This window comes from Camponotus vicinus, unplaced genomic scaffold, assembly GCF_025532165.1.
Source record: "Camponotus vicinus isolate PSW18456_S1 unplaced genomic scaffold, iyCamVici1.0 SCAF_11, whole genome shotgun sequence".
Taxonomy (NCBI): Eukaryota; Metazoa; Arthropoda; class Insecta; order Hymenoptera; family Formicidae; genus Camponotus; species Camponotus vicinus.
In genome coordinates, this window is record NW_028141947.1 from 3,222,856 (window position 1) to 3,245,862 (window position 23,007).

General features: G+C 34.9%; 1 long non-coding RNA gene across 1 annotated transcript; it reads right to left on the reverse strand.

Annotated features, from left to right (window-relative positions):
- Positions 1-21,482: 21,482 nt before the first annotated feature.
- On the reverse strand, positions 21,483-22,280 carry LOC145961454 (uncharacterized). Its single transcript, XR_014435641.1, has 4 exons — positions 22,158-22,280; positions 21,838-22,038; positions 21,687-21,762; positions 21,483-21,563 (listed from the first exon to the last, which is right to left on the reverse strand). It is a non-coding gene; the product is annotated as an uncharacterized LOC145961454 (long non-coding RNA).
- Positions 22,281-23,007: the final 727 nt, after the last annotated feature.

Sequence of the window (23,007 nt, forward strand, 5' to 3'; positions counted from 1 at the left end):
GCAAAGCACGGTGCCGTTTGTCCCACTCCAAATTCGTGCTAGCGATCGAGCGCCGTAAGAAGGCAGAGCCGTCTATTTCGCGTTAGTCTAAAGCAAAAGAGGCTACCGTTACGTAGAATATAAAAATATCTAGAAATATATATATTTGAATTCTTTTATACTATTTAAAAGTAGTATATTCCTTTACCAAAAATTTGAGAACTTTTATAATTTACAATATACATTCAAATGAAATTGTATTAACTATATTATTACGAGTTTGTATCGGTAAATTATCTTGGAGCAAGTTAATGAAAAAACGTAACTTATTAACACTAGAGTATAATATTATAGTATCGTATATAAGAGAATATAAAATGAATAACTATTATTTTTTAGGTTTTTGTTCACTCTTTCAAATTTATTTGGTGGATGTATGAATAAAACAACACAGGAAATCCCTCAAATCGATCAAATCAATAATCATGTCTTTCTTATAACGAAGCAGATTTTTAAATTAAAATTGAGGAAGGTTTTTTTATAATGTGGAATAAAAATATTATAGAGATAGCGTGCTCCAAGAATTATGCCATATAATTTATTATTAAATTAAAAACATTACAGTAGTATATTAATAAAACACATTCGTAAAAAATAATTTTTGTAGGATTTAAAATATTAATAACAAAGATGAAATTGAATTAATTATAAAAATAATAATTAAAACTACGTGTAATTGGTCCGAACGATAAACCAAACGCTATAAGGAAGGTTTGTTTTTAGGACCAACCTTTTTTTCAAAAAATTCTCTTAAGAGGCTAAAGGGAAAAGGAAAGTTCTAACGTTAACCTGTATCATCGTCTCTTTTCAAATTTTATGTCGTGCTTCAAAAAAATTATCAGCCTTCCCCTTTACAGCTATTGAGCCATCTGTTTGCCATGGGACTGTCGCTTGGGCATTGACTATTGAAAAATCTCTTCCTTTAATATGCGTTCTTTGGCAAAACGTCATACGGGATGGATTTCGTTGAGATGTTCGAGCGTAAGTTTGGGGGCTAACGGTTTTGCGAGGAACAAACGTTATTGCGAATTTAAGAAAACAGACCGTCGTCTATTACGAAGGATGGTGAGGAATGTAATTGGTTCAACATCGTACGAATTTTATAATGAATAGACAACGCCTTGCGTCACAAAAATTTTCCGTTGATTTTGGCGTGTTATCCACTTTTAATTTAAATTTTATCGGTTACGTTCACCGACTCGATCGCGATCGATGTTTATTTTTACAATTTTATCATTCGACCTGTACAGTGCTACTCTCCATTTGGTTCAATTTTCTATATTTGTCGATTTATTCTAATAATCCTTTTATATGTTCTATTAAAATAATTATTGTCACACTGAGGACCGAAACGTTTGTATGTTTTAGTAATTATTTTTTTTTTAAATTATAGATTTATTAAAACACGCATTATCACCTGCGATATTTTGGTCTTAAACAAGCCTTCCTTATAACGTTTAATTTTAATAATATATGTTAATATAACTCACTAATTAATATTTATATACAAGCATATTTAAATATTAATTATATGTACAGTATTTTATAATATTACTTACACATATAATATTTTATTACATACAACATTTATAATAATTTTATATTATATTAAAATTATAAATCTATACTACATTATTATCCACTATAAATCACATATATATTACACATTAATATACATATGTATATTAATTTATGTGTATTAGCAAATAATAATTAATGCAATATTAATGTACATATATTGATATACATTATTAATATAATAAAAAACTTAAGAGATGTTAAAATAAATGTTAAAATAAATAAATAAAAATTAAAATATAATTTTATAGTTATTGAGTTACTATATTAATGATTCAGAATTCAGCTTGTTTTTATAATATCAATAAAATATATTAATCTACGTATTAAAATATAACTTTCTCTCATTTGCATAATTAATAGTATGATATAAATATCTCAGATTTGCAGAGCAATAAGAAAATCTATAATCATGCATGAAGTATTCTTATAATACAAACGCATCGAGTATCATTGCAAGACAATTAAAATCCTACCCAGTATAATTAAAACGCTAAGAAATTAAAGCGCATTTTATTTTGCATATTACTCAGGGACATGACCTTGAGAACATATGTCAAGATCAAAATCATTAGTGGTGGGAAGCATGTATAAAGGTGAATATATTTACCAGAAATATTAATAAAATTATACCAACAAAAAATTCTAATTAAAAGCAATAAATATCATTAACTCCCAATAAATTTAGCGGAAATATTACATAACTTTTCAGCGCGATTGTGACCGTGACGAAATAAGACTTCCGTGTGTTTGCTATATTATCTCGTCTCGGATATGAACTTGACCTAGTTACTTAGCTGCAGGAATGTCATGTTATCTATGCTGAATGCAGGTTACTTATATGATAGCGTGATCCGCCGAATAGGTGGGCTTCAATGACGAAGGAGGTGAGATGATGCAAAGATATGCGACGTTATAGATACCATATCGCGTCATAGAACAAAGATTGGATCAAGTTTTGTGGAACATAGATAGAGTAATATCGGACTCGCACTTTCTTGTCTCTGCAGTCTACGAATCGCACATTCATTTGCTCGAGCAAATATTTGTGACGCGTGTATGCGGACAATCTTTTTTTTTCATTGACATTATTCATTGAGTGTCGCCGGTACCGCGGGAAATAAGGGTCGAAAATAATTTCTTCTAGAATCGTACCAGCTTTCACAAGATCATAGATTCATCCTTGAAAGTCTAGTAAGTGGACCAAAGATTTTTGCTAGCGCGGAGATGGGCACGTGATAAATTTTAACAAATCGATGAGTTTTGTTTCTTATGTATATGTATCAATCATGCCTGATTCCATTTGACACACTATGCTACTCTATTCGCATTTCTTGAACTTTCAAATTCGTACACAGGATATATAATAAAAATAATAAAAAAATATAACTCGTGAATAATGCCTTTCAAAATTATCCAATATGGACGAAATTCCAATTATAATTTTATATAGTTTGCATTTAAGCATACACTCTTCATTTAAATTTCTCCATAAAAATTATTATCTTACACAAGTTATATAAATAGCACATTTAGGTGAAAATTTATTAAGTAGAATATCTCTACATATATTGCACGATATAATGCAATCATCAAAACAGAAAATTTAATTTTTTACAGCTATAATTATAACGTTACAATATAGAGAGAATATAAATCATAGCTCGAACATACATTTTATCTATGATTATATAGATTTTTGCGGTCCTACATTGATGAAAATGTGACAATGATAATTACTTGACTATATATTATAATGTCATGCTGTTCAAACGAATAAAGGTATGGCCATACATACAAAATCAACATTTTACTTATCTATCTTTCATAAAGCAAAAAATCCAAAATAATTGATCGTGAAGTTACGCACGCACAATCAATTTTTTTATTTGTCTTCTAAATAGATATTTAATATTTTAAATTGCATAATTGCTTACTCTACATAATTTCCCAGATCTTTTTACAACAGTACGTGCTAATAATCTGTCGCTTAAGTCGTCATGTCACCACTTTTTATCTTTAATTTTGATCTAGGTTCAATAGTGCCATATGAATGACACTACTGTTGCGTCCGCGGAACGATATTAATCGGACGCGCGCGACACAAACGATTGGCACCCGCGTACTCGCTCACGCTCTCACTTGCGCACTCGTAAATAAGAACTCGGTTGTTAAGAACTCAAGAACTTTAATGAACACAACACTGAACTCAGAGAACACAGAATGTAACGATAATTAACAAGCCGCGGATCGAAACGCGTCCGCTCAGCCCGACAGCTGGCTCCGGACTCGAATATGGTGCCGGAAAACAACAGCACGCCGGTTGTCAATAAACAGCCCTCCTAGCGATGATGTACGGGAGATCACAGGAAAGTAGGCGCTCAGGGATCGATAATCCAGGGACGCAACACTGCCCCCCGTCTTCCAAGATTGTCGTCCCGACAATCAGAAACAGAGAGTGATCCAATGCTGACTCAGAACTTCATGCTCCGATGTCGATTTTAGGATACCAGCGAATTTCCTTGTTCTACCCTGGGCTCCTGCCGCAGGTTACCGAACAATTCGCTATCGGATCCACTCGCACATCCGCACAAGTTTTTGCCGACCCAGGGCACCGACGAATCCTCCTGCTCTACCCTGGACTGTTGCCACAGGTTACCGAGCGATTTCGTTTTCATGGTCCCAGCCGACCGTCAGTCTCTTGAATCGTCGACTCCAGGGCTCCGACGAACCATCTTGCTCTACCCTGGGCTCCCGCCGCAAGTTACCGAGCGATTCGCCATCTCGAACCCAATCGACCTTTAAGTCTCTCTTGTTACGACCCAATCTTCCTGCCAACTTGGAAATCTTCAGACAAGGGGGGGGGGTATTCTCCGTGGACCCATCGTCCTTCGTGGACTCCCCAAGTCCCTGCCTCGGTATTTACCCTACGACCCGCGGGAAAACCACGGATCAAAAACCGCGGGTGAGGCAGCCTTCGACGATTCCTCTCCCAAGATGGTTCAGCTCGTTGTTCAGCTAATCGAGTTGATCGATGCTCAGTAGATCGAGGGCTCTAGAAAAGAAATTTACTTATCTTATCCTTACCAACAATAAAATTTCCCCGAACCTCTTTAAAAAAAACCTAATAACAATAGATAGAAATTTTCCGGGCTCCAATCTACTTTAACAATTCTAAGTTCTCTCAAGAAAAGGAGCTAATCTATCTGCATGTACCACCTTCTTCCTGTGTCTAAGAGTTCTTTGAACACAATAAACCACATCATTAAATTTCTTCACTACCGAATAAGGGCCCTCCCAATTGCTCTGCAATTTCTGAGCCTTCCCTTTACTTCTTCGAGGATTAAACAACCAGACTCTATCTCCCTCTTTGAAAAGAACTCTTCTAACTTTCCGGTCGTATCGGGCTTTCATCTGAGAAGACTTCAAAACCATACGTTCCCTAACACAGGAATGAATCTCCTCTAGTTTCTCTTTTAATTTTTCTACATAATTTCCCCCTGGAGGCAATCTCTCTTCATAAAATCCAGGATTTCCTTTCAATAAATCTACAGGCAATCTAAGCTCCCGAGCAAAGTATAATTCTGCAGGAGTCACCCCTGCAGTTTCATGCTTTGAAGATCTGTAAGCTAGGAGAAACATAGGTAGACCCACTGATCCCAATCTCTCTGGTTTTCAGAGATGTATTTCGCCAAATAATTAATTATCGTCTGATGCTGACGTTCCACTTGGCCATCCGACTGAGGATGAAGAGCAGTAGTTCTCGTCTTCTTGTTTCCGAGCAGTCGCATCAACCTTGCAAATAACTGCGACTCGAAATTCTTTCCCTGATCCGTATGAATTTCAATAGGCACCCCGTGTCTGGAAACAAACTGATTGACAAAAACCTCAGCCACTGTCTTAGCTCTAATATTTTTCACAGGGAAAGCCTCTATACGATATAAAACGTAGAACTAAACTTAAACTAAAGAGAACAGACATATAATATTTCTTGATGATACATAATTTAAATGTCGTGAATTATTTATATTTTATGTTTTTATTATTATGCGCGCGAATGTATATATGTTACATTTCTTTAAATATATGTAAGAAGAAGTATAGAGAAATATACATGTAGATGTATAAAAAAATTGTGCCATGTGATTTATTATAAATCAAAGATTATATAGAATTTACAAAGATTATGAGTTTCAAACAATTAATAATACATATTTTATATATATATATATATATATATATATATATATTAATTAATATTAATATATATTTATTAATAATATATATTAAATTTGAAACAACAATTTATTATAAATATATAAAATTGTCATTATATATATAAATATTAAAGAATTGTAATATGTTTTATAAATTTTTAATTTTAGATGTTATTTAAATATTAATATGCATTATTATACGTATATTATGCCTACAATAAAAATTTGATTCAAGATAATAAAATTAATAAATATTAACAAATTAAGTTACAAATATAAAACAAATCAAATACAATTTAAAAAATAAATCAGAATACAATTTAAATTAGATAATACATTTTTAGTACATTAATAATATACATATAATGTCAAATATTAGATACTTTCTCACTTATGCGATTAGAATTATTCATATAATATAACATAATTTAGTTATAATTATTTATAATTATGAACATAATTAACACTTTGCATTATTTCATGTTAATAAAGAAATAAAAATACCGATTAATCGCAGGATAAAATAAATCCTTTTAAATGCATTTAATTATACACTACTCAAAAGAATCTAGGGAACACTTTTCATACCCTAAAAATTGGGCTATTTTCAAACCGCTGAAACTCGTCGAAAAATCATCGTAGAAAAAAAATTAAAACAGCATTTTAAAGCATGAAGTTTCAACTTTAACGCGCTATCGGTGGTTTTTCAAAAATCTTTTATCTTCCTTATTCTGCGCTTTAAAAAGGAACACACTGTTTAGTTCCTTAAAATTATGTATTTTTAACACGCTGCAACTTGATGAAAGAAATATTTTTCGAGAAATTCAACTCAAGCTCTATAAATTACAACATTTTCTCTGTAAAATGCTTTTTTAAAAATCTTTCTACGATTTTTTTTGACCGAGTAATGCGATTTTGAAAATAAACCAGTATATTTTAGATATGATATCGATACTCGGTGAAAAATCATCGTAGATGAAAAATAAAAAAAGCATTTTGAAGCTTGAAACTTCAACTTTAACGCGCTATCGTTAGATTTTTAAAATTTTTTATCTTCTTTTTTCTGCGCTTTAGAAAAGAACATTGTGTTTTTCCTTAAAATTACGTTTCTTTGACACTCTGCAGTTCGATAACAAAATTTTTCTCAAAAAATTCAACTCAAGATCCATAAACTACAACATTTTACCTACAAAACGCTTTTTTAAAAACTTTCCTACGATTTTTGTTGACCGAGCTACATAACTTCGAAACCAATATGTAAAATGATGTATACCGCCGGCATTAGCGTTATCCAATGTGCACCACGTGGAGGTTGCCGATCGGATTTTGCACATCATGTGTTGTGTGTGTGTGTGTGTGTGTGTGTGTGTGTATGTTACATAGCAGAGATAAGGACCCCGCAGTTCGTCACTCCTGCAGTATTTAATGACTCCAAACCCTCTCTGCTCTCTCTCTCTCTCTTTCTCTGTGTGTGTGTGTGTGTGTGTGTGTGTGTGCGCCAGCGCGTGCGCGCGTGAGTGCATATGTGTTTAATAGCGTGTGTTACCTCCTCTCTGATCAATTACCGCTTGCAGACGCTCTTCTTCATATTGATCCAGAAAAAGATAGGGATGTATGTGGGAGGAGGTCGGACGTGTCTTTACGCCCATTTGATCAACGAGCGACAGAATCCATCCGTGGCAACGGCATTGACGCATATCCTGTGGAGAGAGCATTCACACATTTTTCAGCCTAACGAATAATTGCTAGAAAACAATATTCGAAGACTAGAAAAATATGTGAAGCGCAAGTGGCTGGATCGGGAATCGAACCCGAGTCTTTCGCTTTCCGGGCAACTGCTCTAGACCACTGAGCTATCCAGACCTCACACCTAATGCTGCTTTTTAACACAGTGATATGCGACTCCAGAGCGATGTTGGTATCTCACTCGATGGATGCAATGCCGATTGCCACGGAGGATCCCTGAAAGGTCGCTCGCTGACCAAATAAATGCCGGTGGAGGTATTCGCGTGCATGCTGGCTTCCGACTGGCCTTCCGTATGAAACGGCACCGACGAGCACAACGCCGTAGAGTGACCACATCCCCCAAGATCCCTCTAGTATATATTAAAATCCCCACTGTACCAAATAGCAGTGGCGGATGGACCCTAAGATAGGGCCGGGGCAGGCCTCCAGAAAAAGATAGGGATGTATGTGGGAGGAGGTCGGACGTGTCTTTACGCCCATTTGATCAACGAGCGACAGAATCCATCCGTGGTAACGGCATTGACGCATATCCTGTGGAGAGAGCATTCACACATTTTTCAGCCTAACGAATAATTGCTAGAAAACAATATTCGAAGAATTGATTTCGAAGTTATGTAGCTCGGTCAAAAAAAATCGTAGGAAAGTTTTTAAAAAAGCGTTTTGTAGGTAAAATGTTGTAGTTTTTGGATCTTGAGTTGAATTTTTTGAGAAAAATTTTTTTATTGAACTGCAGAGTGTCAAAGAAACGTAATTTTAAGGAAAAACACAATGTTCTTTTCTAAAGCGCAGAAAAAAGAAGATAAAAAATTTAAAAAATCTAACGATAGCGCGTTAAAGTTGAAGTTTCAAGCTTCAAAATGCTTTTTTTATTTTTCATCTACGATGATTTTTCACCGAGTATCGATATCATATCTAAGAAATACTGGTTTATTTTCAAAATCGCATTACTCGGTCAAAAAAAATCGTAGAAAGATTTTTAAAAAAGCATTTTACAGAGAAAATGTTGTAATTTATAGAGCTTGAGTTGAATTTTTCGAGAAAAATTTCTTTCATCAAGTTGCAGCGTGTTAAAAATACATAATTTTAAGGAACTAAACAGTGTGTTCCTTTTTAAAGCGCAGAATAAGGAAGATAAAAGATTTTTGAAAAACCACCGATAGCGCGTTAAAGTTGAAACTTCATGCTTCAAAATGCTTTTTTAATTTTTTTTCTACGATGATTTTTCGACGAGTTTCAGCGGTTTGAAAATAGCCCAATTTTTAGGGTATGAAAAGTGTTCCCTAGATTCTTTTGAGTAGTGTATATTATTAATACACATAAGCATAAATAATACATCGATAACTATAAACATTATGAAAAGCTATTTATAAGAAAGATATATAGATGTATTCGCGTCATAAATGTTACTTTAATTATACGAATATTATTGATATTTTACAAAATTCTGAAAATAATCCAGTTGACTTTTGATTTCGAATAAGCGTGTTTGTATCTTGCTTTGAATATTTAAAATATCTTGCTTAATAATTTTGAACTCTTCACTATTTTTACTGAATTTGCTTATCTAAAACAAATTATATCGATATTAATTATTAGTGATATATACAGGGTGGGCCATTTTAATCTATGCACCCAAATTTCTTTGTACCTAAGACAGATACGGAAAAATGATTCAGACAAAAGTTTTATGGTTTCGAGGGGGCCATAAGATGGTATCATTGGTTTGACCTTGAAGAGTTATTTGAAGGTCACATGAAGGTCACCTTTAATTTCTTAAATGGAACCTACTATTTGTCATTGTATATTCTTGTAGCTTATCTCGAGAGCTTGCCAAAACACTATAATTAAGTACTTTTTTGTTAAGTACTTTATGAGTTATGAGGCTTGAAATAATTTCTTAATTTTACATAAACCGTAAAATATCTTGTAAAATATTCATTTTTCGATTATCTTACCTTAATACTTTTATGTACAAAATAATGAGAGGAATCAATTGGTGTAAAGAAAACACATAGTTGTTTTTAAGAAAAAATATGGAATTGTTAATTGCAAATTACATATTTTTTCTTCGAAACAACTATGTGTTTTCTTTACACCAATTGATTCCTCTCATTATTTTGTACATAAAACTATTAAGGTAAGGTAATCGAAAAATGAATATTTTACAAGATATTTTACGGTTTATGTAAAATTAAGAAATTATTTCAAGCCTCATAACTCAAAAAGTACTTAACGAAAATGTACTTAATTATAGTGTTTTGGAAAGCTCTCGAGATGAGCTACAAGAATGTACAAAAATATATAGGATGTTCCATTTAAAAAAATTGAAGTGACCTTCACGTGACCTTCAAATGACTCTTCAAGGTCAAACCAATGATACCATCTTATGGCCCCCTCGAAACCATACAACTTTTGTCTAAAACATTTTTCTCTATCTTGCTTATTTTTCGAGTTATTTGGCTGCCTAAGTTAAAATGGGTCACCCTGTATACAGGGTGTCCTAGACCACCCGTACACCCCTTTTCTTTCAAAAACTAAGCATTTTAGAGAAAAACTTTTTCCGACAAAAATTGTATGGTTTTGAGGGAAGCATAAGATGGTGTCATTGGTTTGACCTTGGATGGCATCGTTAAGGTGAGGTCAAGGACACCTTTAATTTCTTAAATGGAACCACCTATTTTTTATTACACATTCTTATAGCTTATGTCGAGAGCTTTCCAAAACACTATAATAAAGTATTTTTTCATCAAGTACTTTTCGAGTTATAAGGCTTGAAATAATTTCTTAATTTTACATAAACCATAAAATATCTAGTAAAATATTCATTTTTCGATTATCTTACCTTAATACTTTTATGTACAAAATAATGAGAGGAATCAATTGGTGTAAAGAAAACACAAAATTGTTTCGAAAAAAAAAATGTAATTTGCAATTAACAATTACATTTTTTTTCTTAAAAACAACTATGTTTTTTCTTTACACTAATTGATTCATCTCATTATTTTGTACATAAAAGTATTAAGGTAAGATAATCGAAAAATGAATATTTTACTAGATATTTTATGGTTTATGTAAAATTAAAAATTATTTCAAGCCTCATAACTCGAAAAGTACTTGAGGAAAAAATACTTTATTATAGTATTTTGGAAAGCTCTCGACATAAGCTATAAGAATGTGCAATAAAAGATAGGTGGTTCCATTTAAGAAATTAAAGGTGTCCTTGACCTCACCTTAACAATGCCATCCAAGGTCAAACCAATGACACCATCTTATGGCCCCCTCGAAACCATAAAACTTTTGTCTGAATCATTTTTCCGTATCTGTCTTAGGTACAAAGAAATTTGGGTGCATAGATTAAAATGGCCCACCCTGTATATATACAGGGTGTCCCATTTTAACTTGGACAGTAAAATATCTCAAAAACTAAGCCCAGCAAACAAAAATGTTTCAGACAAAAGTTGTATGGTTTCGAGGGGGCCATAGGATGGTACCATTGGTTTGACCTTGAAGAGTCATTTGCAAGTCACGTGAAGGTCACTTCAATTTCTTTAAATGGAACACCCTATATATTTTTGCACATTCTTGTAGCTTATCTCGAGAGCTTTCCAGAACACTATAATTAAATACCTTTTCGTTAAGTACTTTTTGAGTTATGAGGCTTGAAATAATTTCTTAATTTTACATAAACCGTAAAATATCTTGTAAAATATTCATTTTTCGATTATCTTACCTTAATACTTTTATGTACAAAATAATGAGAGGAATCAATTGGTGTAAAGAAAACACATAGTTGTTTTTAAGAAAAAATATGGAATTGTTAATTGCAAATTACATATTTTTTCTTCAAAACAACTATGTGTTTTCTTTACACCAATTGATTCCTCTCATTATTTTGTGCGTAAAAGTATTAAGGTAAGATAATTGAAAAATAAATATTTTACAAGATATTTTACGGTTTATGTAAAATTAAGAAATTATTTCAAACCTCATAACTCAAAAAGTACTTAATGAAAAGGTACTTAATTATAGTGTTTTGGAAAGCTCTCTAGATAAGCTACAAGAATATGCAATGACAAATAGTAGGTTCCATTTAAAAAATTGAAGGTGACCTTCATGTGACCTTCAAATAACTCTTCAAGGTCAAACAATGGTACCATCTTATGGCCCCCTCGAAACCATACAACTTTTGTCTGAAACATTTTTGTTTGCTGGGCTTAGTTTTTGAGATATTTTACTGTCCAAGTTAAAATGGGACACCTTGTATATATATATATATATATATATATATATATATATATACATATATATATCCTGAATATTTTATTTATAATAATAATTTTAAACATAATTGGAATAAATAATAATAATTATAGATTATGAAAATTACATTCTCTTCTCAGAATCAAAAATTTAGTTACCCCGAAGAAAAAAGGGTTTATAAATTTGTAAACATTTTAAATCAATATGTCGATTTCTATGCAGATTTCGCGTATTCGTAAAAAACTTGTCAGCAATCGAATAAAGTGATATGAATTTTAAGAAATTAGTAAAGCTCTAAATGTGAAATATAAATTTAAATTTTTCGAACTAGTAAGAGAAAGCGAAATGCGGATAATAGTTATCCCTCCAAAAAAGCCTTACAAAGGTAAAAAAAAATACGCCAAGTACATAAAAAATATTTCACCTTGTATGCAACAAAACGTTTATAAAAAAATATCCCTAAAAATAATTTATAATAAAAATTTTCTCTCAAAAAATATATATCTTTCCTAAAAAAAAAATCAAAACTAAATATGAAATCAATCATTAATTAGCAAAGTACATTAGAGCAATTGATAGGGATTTGTAATTTGAAATATTTGTCACAAATTCAATCTTGCATTTATGTATTAGACAAAATTAAAAAAATTATTCTCGACAAAATTAAAAATGATTTTCAAAATAAGTTCAATACTTTGTATAATATATAAAAATACATTATTATATATGATCCAAATAAATACTTGTACAATATATGAAATAGCATTAATATATTATGGATTTTATATTGCAGATTATAAATAGTAAGTCATAAAACTATTTAACACGCAGATTGATCAATGAATTACGGATGGAATTGTTCAGCCATCTACCTCTGACTATGCTAGTCCAGTGGTACTCGTTCGAAAGAAAGATGACTCTTATAGATTATGCGTTGATTATCGGATGGTGAATAAGAAAATTGTTAAAGATAGATATCCGTTGCCGTTGATCGAAGACCAGTTAGATTTATTGCAGGACGCTCGTGTCTTTAGTACACTCGACCTCAAAAATGGATTTTTCCATGTGCGGATGGACAAATCGAGTCAAAAATATACTGCGTTTATTGTACCGGACGGTCATTACGAATTCTTGCGAGTTCCTTTCGGTCTTTGCAATTCGCCGGCAGTATTTCAGCGATTCGTTAACACGATATTTAGAGATCTTATACGAGAAAAAATAGTTTTAGCTTATATGGATGACTTAATTGTTCCGTCTGACGACATCGAGAGCGGCATAAAGAATCTTAAAAAAGTTTTAGCGACAGCTAGTGAAGCGGGTCTTATAATTAATTGGAAAAAATGTTGCTTCATGCAAACTACAGTCGAGTTTTTGGGCCACGTAATTAGCAATGGTTGCGTCCGCCCTTCAGATCGTAAAACAGAAGTGGTTCGGCGATTTCCGAATCCTACGATTGCCAAGCAGGTACAGAGTTTTCTTGGGTTAAGTGGGTACTTTCGTAAATTTATCCCTGGGTATTCTACTATTGCGCGACCCTTGACGAATCTGCTGCGAGCAAACACTAAATTTTATTTTTGGAGAGGCTGAGAAAAATGCGGCTCGTGCGGCTTAAGAATATAATGAATGAAAAATCGGTGTTATATTTGTATCGAAGTGGAGCGGAGACGGAGTTACACACGGATGCTTCTGCGCTAGGGTACGGTGCGATTTTACTGCAACGAAGTAGTGAAGATCAGAACTTTCACCCCGTTTATTACTCTAACGGTAAAACTACTCCTGCGGAGTCGAAATATGCTAGTTACGAACTGGAAGTCTTAGCAATAATAAAGGCGTTGAAGAAATTTCGCGTTTACTTATTAGGTATCGCTTTTACGATTGTTACTGATTGTCGCGCGTTCGCTCTCACTATGAATAAGAAAGATCTTTGCGTGCGTGTTGCTCGATGGGCGTTACTTTTGGAGGAGTTTAATTATCGTATAGAGCATCGGCCAGGAAAAAGAATGATACACGTCGACACACTCAGTCGGAATCCATTTCCGGTCTGCTTTGTGATCGATGAGTCGGAAGCTGGTTTGACGGCTTGTTTGCGAAAGGCTCAAGAGGAGGACGACAGCGTGAGAAAGCTCCGAGATCTAATAATGCAGAACAAAACGAAAGATTACATAATACGAGGTGATCTAGTTTATAGAGAATCCGGCGGTGATGTCCAACTTGTAGTACCGAAGAGAATGCAGACACAGCTCATATGACGAGCTCACGAGCGGACATTTTTCAGCTGGAAAGACTGAAGCCCTTGTGCTCACTGATTACTGGATCCCGAATTAAAGTATTACAGTATCGTATATAAGAGAATATATTAGGTGCGCAACTAAGTTCTCGCTGTTTTTTTTATGAAAATGCAATTTTATTGTGAAAAAATGGTTACAAATGAATCATTCAAAGTATTGCCCATCGCTAGCTACAACTTTTTCCCCATCTTTCTGGCAGAGCTCGAATACCGTTACGGTAAAAGTGTTCATCTTTTGAGGCTATCCACAAATCAAGCCATTTTTTGATGTCTTCATATGAGCGGAACTGCTGATCAGCCAGACCATGTGCCATCGAACGGAACAAGTAATAATCGGACGGCGCAATATCTGGGGAATATGGCGGGTGGGGTAGGACTTCCCATTTGAGCGTTTCCAGGTAGGTTTTAACGGGTTTGGCAACGTGAGGCCGAGCGTTGTCATGCTGTAGAATCACTTTTTCGTGCCTCTGCTCGTATTGTGGCCGTTTTTCGCGCAGTGCTCGGCTCAATCGCATCAATTGAAGTCGATACCGTTCCCCAGTGATGGTTTCGTTCGGTTTCAACAGCTCATAATAAATAACACCGACCTGGTCCCACCAAATACACAGCATAACCTTCGCAGCGTGAATATTCGGCCGAGCCGACGACGTAGAAGCATGACCGGGCAGTCCCCATGACTTTCTTTTCTTTGGGTTGCTGTAATGAATCCATTTTTCATCACTCGTCACGATGCGATGAAGAAAACCCTTCCTTTTTTGCCGCTGGAGCAGTTGTTCACAGGCGAAAAAACGACGCTCAACGTCCCTTGGCTTCAAATCATAAGGAACCCAAGTTCCTTGCTTTTGAATCATTCCCAACGCATGCAATCGCTTGGAAATGGCTTGGCGGGTAACTCCTAATGCTGATGAAAGCTCTTGTTGCGTTTGGCATGGATCCTCATCGAGCAATGCCTCCAATTCAGCGTCTTCGAAGGTTTTTGGCCTTCCTTCACGCGGACGGTCGTCAACATCGAAATCACCGTCTTTGAAGCGACGGAATCAATCACGGCACGTTGTTTCACTTAGAGCAGCATCTCTGTAAACTTTGTGGAGCTCTCGATGCGCTTCAGCCGCCGTTTTCTTCGAATGAAAGAAGAAAATCAACACTTCCCGCAAATGACGATTATTTAGCACAAAATCAGACATTTTCACACAACCAAAAGTATATGACGCCAAAACAAAATCACTATTGTGTCAAAACGGTTTGTTTACCATATGTCTAAGCTTGATTCATGACGTTTTGGATATGTCGAAATCGACCAACACTTATTGGTGGCGCAATCTATTGACAAACAGCGGGAACTTAGTTACGCACCTAATAATAAATAATTATTATTTATTAGATTTTTGTTCACGAGCTCTTTCAAATTTATTTGGTGGATTTATGAATAAAACAACAGGAAATCCCTCAAATCGATCAAATCAATAATCGTGTCTTTCTTATAACGAAACAGATTTTTAAATTTAAATTGATAGGTTTTCTATTCATAATGTGGAATAGAAATATTAAAGAGATAGCATGCTCTAAGAATTGTGCAATATAATTTATTATTAAATTAAACATTAATAGTACATTAATAAAACATGTTCCTAAAAAATAATTTTTATAGGATTTAAAATATTAATAACATATATTAATATAACGCACTAATTTGTTAATATTTATATACAAGTATATTTAAATATTAAATATATGTACAGTATTTTAATATTAATTTTAATATTAATTACACATATAATATTTTATTGTATACAACGTTCATAATGATTCTATATTATATTAAAATTGTAATCTATACTATATTATTATCTACTATTAAATCACATATATGTATATTGCACATTAATATACATTTATTAATTTATATGTATTAGCAAATAGTAATTAATGCAATACTAATGTACATATATTGATATACATTATTAATATAATATAATAAAAAATATATAATTAATATAATAAAAAACTTAAGAGAAGTTAAAATAAATAGATAAATATTAAAATGTAATTTAATAGGTATTTATTAGGTATTTAATAGGTAATTTAATAGATAGGAGTTACAGTAAGGATCTATCATTCAACTTGTTTTTATAATATTAACAAAATATATTAATCTACGTATTAAAAAATAACTTTCTCTCATTTGCACAATTAATAGTACGATTTAAATATCTCAGATTTGCAGAGCGATAAGAAAACTGGTAATCATGCGTGAAGCATCCTTATAATACAAAACGCATCGAGTATCATTGCAGGACAATTAAAATCCTATCTCTAGTATAGTTAAAACCCTAAGAAATTAAAACGCATTTTATTGTACATATTACTTAGGGACATGACCTTGACAACATATGTCAAAATCAAAATCATTAGTGGTGGGGAGCATATATAAAGGTGAATATATTTACCAGAATTTTTTATTAATAAAATTATACCAACAAAAAATTCTAATTAAAAACAATAAATATCATTAACTCCCAATAAATGTAGCGGAAATATTACATAACTTTTTAGCACCTACCTAGCTACAGGAATATGTCACGTTATCTGTGCTGAATGCAGGTAATCCATATGCGTGGTAGGCTTCAGTGAAGAAGGAGATAAGATGATGTAAAGGTACGCGATGTTACACAGTAAAAAATTGTGCGTCCATATGTTAAAATTTTCTTGTGTTACCACATTTTGATTAATACTTCAATGTAAAATTAACATGCAACCTATATGTTATTATTTTTATAACGTTTTCATGTGTTACATTTGTCTCCTTTATAACTTAATACTTTGTATATGTCTCTTAGAAATGAAATATTATTTTGAGCATTTTGAACATAATCATTTTAAACAATCAACATGTCTCAAAGTCAGTTTAACATTCTAAGAAAAGTTAAAGTGACTCTTCAAATAATCTTGAACTTTAACAGACAAAAATAATCAAATTTACTAAAATCAAATGTTTCTATTACAAATAATTTAAGTTAAAATAATTACTATTATGTTAATGTCCTCAACATTTCTTACGAGTTATTGTAACTACTTTTTCATGTAATTTTTAATTAATTATATATTACTTCTACATTACACTTAGTCACATTAACATAAATAAATGTAAAGTATTGTGGGAGTAGATATGGGCCACTATAGTGCGTCAAAACAAACCCCCACCACTCGGCCCCTGGCGCCGTGGGCGTGACCGGCTGAAGTGGAGGGAGGCGTTCTGATTGGTGGAAACAATACCCCGCCTCCCGAAGTCTCGATTTTGATTGGCTTGCACCATAGTGGCCCAGAGTTTGATTGGCTTGCACCATAGTGGCCCAGAGCTGCGATTGGTCGACGTCCGCTGTGTCGCCGATTTATCAAATTTTTATTTCCCTACCTCTACGGTACTAGACTCGAAGAAGCAATCCTCCTCCCACTCCAGCTCTGGCCCACCTGTATAGGGTTCCGAGTCAAATTACCGTTACCTAGCCTTTAGTCGCTCTTGCTACGTCTTGGCAGAACGAACCCCTCACCTACCGACTTTCGGGGATAGCCGGTATATGTCTCGAGGAAACAATCCTTACCTCCCCACTCCGTCTCAGGGCCCGCTATGGAATATCGAAACAAGCCCCTCCGCTCGAACGGTTCATGACGCGCTTTATCGGAAAAGACAAAGTCTCGGCACGAGACAATAATTATAATTAGACTACATTGCACTACAGAGGTAAAAAGATGAACATGTAGATGATCGAACGCGAGGTGAGGTGTTATAAAAAAGGAAGAAGGGAAAAGCTAAAAGTATTAAACACGAATTAAGATAAAAAATTTTCACATTTATTAATATTTTTCAAAACCAGCCATTTTTTAATAAAATTTTTGCTTATTATTAATATACAGAAATATATACAAAGAAGAATTATATTTATATTGTTATAAATTTTACATTTTTCTTATGCTACTTACAATATTTATAATTCTATTTTTTAAAATAAAATCCGAAAATGCGCGAATTTTATTTAAAAAAGAAAAAATCACCCAAGAAATAAGAATATTGTTATACCGCCGCATATCCGTATGGTAGCGAATATCTGCTATTGATACATCTACGCTTCATTAATACCGGCGCACATATTTTTGTTTCACTTCGCGTAATAATTTCATGAAACGCCGTACGTCGAATCGCATTAAAGCGTAGATTTATCGAAGTTTCGCTATTTTCTTCTTCGTTTTCTTGCGCGTCTTTTTCTCTCGCTAATAGTAGATTTTTTATAGTATTAAAATTAATTCGCCGCGAGTTCTCGTAATTGAGAGTAATACCCTTAACTTTACAAGTTTCGTGAGTATTACCCTCCGGTGTTCGCACGATGTAGGCGTAAAATTTCGGGCCCTCGGACACGAACGCCTCGATATAGCTATCACGGCCGTAGCTTTCGAGTTCGTCCGTCATGTCGCCTAGAAAATTTCCCGTAGGCGGCACGTATTCGTTCGAATCACCGGTGCTTATAAAAATACACGAATCCGTATCGTAATATAATACACGACGATCTAAACGTTCTAGGTACTAGTACAATTTTAAACGCGCTAGTGCAGTCGTATACGCAGCTATTACAACGTTTGTTATCGGCGAGGGAACGAGAGCCTCTTGTCGCAGTCGCCACGAAACATACCTCACCTCGTCATTCACGGGTAATATATCGGTTATATCGTATTCGACGCTCGTTAATAATGTCGCGAAACGTTGTTGTGTTTTTACGATTTCGGTATTCGGCAAATTGGATCGTTGGCCGAATTTTTCCTAGAATGAATTTAAGCACAGTTTCGCGACCTAGCGTAAATCGGGATTCCGCGCGATGTTTCGCTTATCAAGAGCGATACCCTCGATCGTGCGATATTCCCGTGCACGCCCCGCGTGATTTATATGACGGATGAGTTCGCGCTCCATCCATATCAGCCATTATAAGGCTTTACGCGAATGATTGCTCGCGCATCTGTATCCCCCCCCGTAGGAATAATGCCTATCGTAATGGCTTGCAAAAAGTTTTTCCGGAAAACCGTCGTGCAGGTCGAAGCAATAGTTGTACATTCCTCGAACGGGCATACATTTTCGCGATCTAGGAAAATTTTTCTAAACGCTACGCACGCTCGTCGAAGAATATCAACATCGTTACGACAATAGCGCACTATCTCCCGTTGGAAGTCGAACACGGTATTTTTTCCCCTTATTTCGGTATGCCATGTGAGAAAGCGTTCGCGCTCTTGCGATTTCATGCTATCCGGAGAATAATATTGTACATCGGGTAACGGTCCGACGTACGTTTGATTTTCGATAGTATTAAATAAATGCGGAAAAATGCCCTTATCCTCAGTATCCTTTAGTCCGAAAGCCTTAGGTAATTCGGATAAGCGCATCGGCATATAATTAACGCTATCGATGAATTTTGTATGTCCCGCGGTTAAAAGAATAATTTTTGTGCCGTTTAAAATTACTTTCGGTTCAATATTCCTACAATTTTCCACGATATATTTCAAGATAAATTGCGCGTCGAACGCTTTCGCATTATGCGCTATACAAATTATGTGTTTAAAATATTCTACCGGACGCGTAATGAAATCTACAAACTGTTTAACCGGATCGCGTTGAAATACGAACTCTCGCACTCCGCACCAACGACACCACACGGACATGTTATTTTCCTCCACGCATGCTTCGCAAATCTGTTGTGCGATGCATAGCGTCGGAATATGTTTTTTTATATTTCCCGTTCCTTCGACCGTCTCGTCCTGTCGCGTTTCGAAATCGTAAAATACGAAAGCCAAACGTCCCTTTCCGCGTTCATATGCACGTTCGTTCTTTTCCGCGTTATCACATATGTTCCGTGCTTCTTCTTCTCTCGTGCTAGATATATCTACCTCATCCCGTACCATCGTTGACGAAAATGGCCCGGCAGAGGAAATATCGTCACGTTGACGAAGAGGTTGCATATAACACATATGATTGCGCGGTTGTTGTGAACGGCATAATTTGCAGTAAGAAACGCCGCATTCGTGTTTTAAATTCGATTTAACGATACGACTGCAACTGTCGCAAAATCGCACGATGCTACAAACATTAGCGCATGTTCTACCGTCGTACGATTTCTTGCTACGATGACGCTCGAAACACCCTGCACCATAAAATAACCGATTGCACGCGTCGCATTTTATTTCGGCGTAAGTGGAATCGCACGGCGGTACGGATAAACATCGCGGGCATTTATTTAAACACTGGTGACTATTAGGCCCATCATTTCGAAAGCCTACATTACACGCTACACAATAATCGCGAGTACCAGCGGCGGCTTTTAAATTTAAAATAGTATTATAATGTTGCGAATCCTCGCAATACGCGATATTTAATCGTCGCGAGGACTCGCGTCCGAGAGAAGTGAGTATTTCGGTTCCGTCATACAACGGTTTTTCGCCGCGACCGAAAGTATTAAAATTATACACAACAATCGCGATATTGTCGGCGGCGAAATAACGTTGGAAACGTTCGATTTCACGAATTCCACAACCCTCTTCCGGTATTACGACACCGGCATTTCTCGTTAATTGCAATGCACATTAGCGTTGTAACGAAGAATGCAGATATCTTATCGCGTTCTATTTCTCATACAGCTCACCTGTACGGATATTACCACGTTCGCTATAAGTTTGAGCTACTACGAGGGCGCCAGGGAAGCACAGGTTATCCGAATGATTAATTTCGACTATCGAACGTTTCGCGACAACGCGTGTTAATGCGACGCGACCGCGACCTGAAGGCATCGAGATATTATAAACCCGTATGATAAATTGGTCAGCGATATCGAGACCACCGGCGCTCTGTGCTAACGAACTCACGAGTCTCCAAATATCTAGCTTCATAACTCAAATCACGCGCCGGACGAAAATATATACCCGCAGACCCATGCGATAAATTCGGCGAATCAAACGATATTCCTACGTAAACGGTTCGCATGAATTTAACGCATACGCGTGAATTTCGCGAAACGCGTTTTCTAACGAGTGATATATATCGACGCCTTCAGTCAACGGTCGTATCGCGAAACTCGCTTCTCTACCGATTACTCGGAATCTTCCAAATTGTCGCGCATTTTCCGATATTAAATTTACAAAGTTAAAATTATTATTTCCGACCTGTTGCTGAAGTTGTTGCTGTTGTTGTTGTTGTTGTTGTTGTTGTTGTTGTTGCTGCTGGTACTCATGCTCCTCCTCCTCCACGTCCTCTTCACCCTCCTCAGTCTCGGAAGAAATATTTTCCGAGCGGGGTAACTCAGCTACCTCCCCCTCAGTCTCCTCCTCCTCCGCTTTTTCTTTTTCCTCATTGCAGGGGGAGAGCGTTGAATTTTGTTCGCCGTCAACACCACCTCCGTATTGCACTGTTAAAAATAAAAAGCCGTATAAATTATAAAATACTATTTTTATTATTTTTATTATTTTAATATTTTTATACTCGAATGTAATCCGTACTTTGAATGTTATAATACAACGAAATAACTCACCTTTTTAGCAATATTCATTGTTTTTTATTCCGTTACTAATATTCTGGGGAATAGCAAATCCCCCAGCGATGAGTTTCTAAAAAAAAATTAAGAATTTGTTAGATTAAATTCGAGCATAAAAATATACCGAAAAATAAATTAATAATGTTACCTTCTCTGGAGGGAGCGTATACATTTTCCTCTTTTTTTTCATCCCTCTCTTCTTCCTCTCTCTCTGTCTCTTATTCTTCTTCTTCTTCTTCTACCACTATCACTTCTTCCTATTCCTGCACTTCTTCTGCTTCCCCAGTCTCCTCTGTCTCTTCTTCATTAATCTCCACTCTCTCGCGCTCCTCCATCTCTCGCAGAAATTCTAATAATATTTTAAGATTTAAATATTTAATATTATAGAAACAAAATTTAAAAAAAGTTTTAAAAATACTTTTATATTCGGATTTTCGTTTTAGTATATATTTTACATCATCATCTTACCTGGCGAGAATACTTCTCTATCGGGGCTGCTGACTGCGTATGTGATGTCGGCAGCGTCATCGTCCATGTTTTCCTCGCCGTCGTCGTCGTCGTCATCGTCAAGAACGACGACGGGAATCGCCGGATTTTCCTCGAGTAATCGCGGTCTTCCTGAAATGTAGAATATTTTTTATTAGTATTATTTATTATTTTTATTACTACCGAACAATCTATCCGAGAAAAATTAGCATGCGTTTTTATTACGTGCAAACTTACGTGAAGGACCTCGGGTTCTTCCTCAGCGCGGCGTCTACGCGAAGGTCGCACCATCGCTGTTCTCGCGGGATTATTGTTTCCTGTGATTAATTAGTAATTAAATATTTAACTTTATAATCGCGATTTTTTGTATTTTTTCATCGAAAGTAAAAATAAATAAAGTAAGTAAAATAATTACCCGTAAGTAAAATAATTAATTAGTTAAATTATTAATTTGAGTTCGGACACTTTCTTCGATTTCTTCATAATTTCCTTTAATTGTGAGTTTTATAATTTCACAATCTATGTACGATGAGGGAAGTTTTAATTCTATTTCGTTTATTATATAGTTAGCACATGTATTGACAGTATCAACGATATTAATTAATTGCGACAAATGTATATCTACGCATTTTATAATATTTTCCAAGCCGAGGAAAGTAACTTTCTGCATCACGATAGCGGTGTTATAAGTTTTTCGTTTCTTCAACGGAGGTTGTTCTTCCTTCTCGACATTAGTCGCGGAATATTCGGTGGTTTCCTTGTATGCCACTAGAATAGCCCTCGCGCCATAAGCGCTGGTAAAATTGATGGTGATATTGTTAATAATAATCGG